Genomic DNA, 2,259 nt, shown 5'->3' on the forward strand with positions numbered 1-2,259 from the left:
ATGGTTTCCAACTGAGTTTTTTTTTTTTTAACATTTCTGCGGTGCCTGGAATTTTGCAGTGCTTGAGAGACGCCAACTCTATAGAATTCCGTGTGTATGGTATTCCATGCCAAGCTTGCCCTTACAATAACTAAATGACGGATTGAGTTAATATATGTTTAATTTGCTTAAAACTGTGCCTGCTGCGTTGCCAACGCTATAACCTGTTATCTAATACTCTTCTTACCACGGACTTTGAAAAGAATTGTGGCTATGCAGAACACTTGATAAGTGAGAATGAAATTAGATGATCTGTGATGAACTGAGAGGACTTCGTGAGACATGTGAAGTTATCATGAAAGAATCTGGAGTTGGACAAAAATCTTTCTTCCCTTTCATTGCTGCTCTTGAATGTGGTCTTTTTTGTACTCCCACATGAATAAAGACAGAGGATATGGAGGGCTCAAATTCAGAAGTTTACAGACAAGCAGGATGTAGCTCAAAAAAGACAGAACACACTTTACACATAAACTCTCCTCTGGAAATTTGGGAAGTGAGATAAAAAGAATGCCAATCATGCTTTCAAGGGGAAGTGATGAGAAAAAATGAAGCAATAATTGTAACTCTTTGATTTCTTTAGTTTAGGCTAAAGCTAAAGGGAGTTATTCAGGCTCGCAGTGGTCACAGAAAGCTGACAAGGGTAGGAGAGCATAAAAAAATTATGCCAGAGCCATAATTATTTATATAGAATGTGTACTTCTCTAGCAGGTGTTCTCTGTAAATAGCAGTTGAAGTTCTTCTGGGACATGGGTGTAAGAGAGATCTAGTAAGAAGAACAAGAAGCAGAAAGAGAAATAGATGTAATGAGGAAGGGGAAAGATGAAGATGGAAGAAGGTTGGAAGGAGGAAGAAAAAACTGTAGGCGAGAAGAAAGGAAGGAAGGAAGGAAGGAAGGAAGGAAGGAAGGAAGGAAGGAAGGAAGGGAGGGAGGCCATAAAATCCTGCAGTGGTGAATTTCATTTCATCATTGCCTATTTATACTCCCTTTTTGTGGTAAGATATGGGGAACCCATGAAACAACAGACATCATGTTTTTCAAGAACTGCTCAATATCGAGTTTGCTTCTTAGTCCCACCCAAACCAAAAACAAACATAGCTTCACTGAAATCTGCATTGCTCTAGGCAAAATATAGCAGTTGGTATTGTACTCATTTACATTATGACATATTTCAAAATATCCAGACAATATTAGTTCCTAAATCATTCAAATCTTAATACCCAGTGTGTACTAGTGCTATGGACAGCACAGACTGCTCCATTTTAACAGTTATATTTCTCTTAAGTTCTAGTTTTGCACTGTTATACTAGCTCAGTTTGGGAATTTTCTACACATATTATCTATGGGCCCAATAGCAAATTCTTATTTGTGACTCACTGCTGACCAACACAGAAAATGATAAAAAAAAAGAAGAGAAACAAGAAGATGGTGTGAAAAAATAAAGCAATTCAAAATAATGCCTTGAATGCTATCTAAAAGCTGATTTTTAATTTCAAAAAACTCACTTTTACTTCATATCTTCCATAACTATTTTGCAGAAAATGTGTTTCTATTTGGCAAAAAATCAAGATTTTCTAATCAGATAAAAATTTCCATTTTTATGTTTGTCTTGTTCATAAAGTCTACTGTAAAAAATACATATTAAGCACTTAATGTTAGAAATTTCAGTGCATATTTATGTGCTAGTCACTAATATTATCTATTGTTTTGTGAAATTGCTTTGGCCTTGGTACATACCTATTTAATTTGATATTTTCTTTGGTCTTATATACAATCTTTTGACTAAGCCAATTAATTAACCTGTCAATTGAATGAAAGAATCAATTAAGTTCAGCTTATAAAGTGACAACTATTGCTTTTTACTACATCGTACGAAATACACATTTGACTGCTTTTGTATTTTTGAAGTATTTCGGTGTATGTATAAAAAAATACTTCGATAAAAGCCTTCTCCTAGAGGGAAATGACTATTTATATGCTTATAATAACAATAATGAAAGTGAAATATTAGTGCTTTAAATAACATCTTATTATCTTCTAACTGCTTTCCTAGTACAAAGTAGGGGCATGTACTTATTTATTGAACAAATTATTATTTTCTCACCAAAACAAGTATTTTGAGATCTAAAATATTTGGGCATAGATGTAAAGGTGTACAAATTGCACTAGAAAAAGGAGGAAGAGGGAGGAGGAGGGGGAGGAGGGGGAGAGGGAGAAGGGGG

Source organism: Hipposideros armiger, unplaced genomic scaffold (genome assembly GCF_001890085.2).
Source record: "Hipposideros armiger isolate ML-2016 unplaced genomic scaffold, ASM189008v1 scaffold_815, whole genome shotgun sequence".
NCBI lineage: Eukaryota > Metazoa > Chordata > Mammalia > Chiroptera > Hipposideridae > Hipposideros > Hipposideros armiger.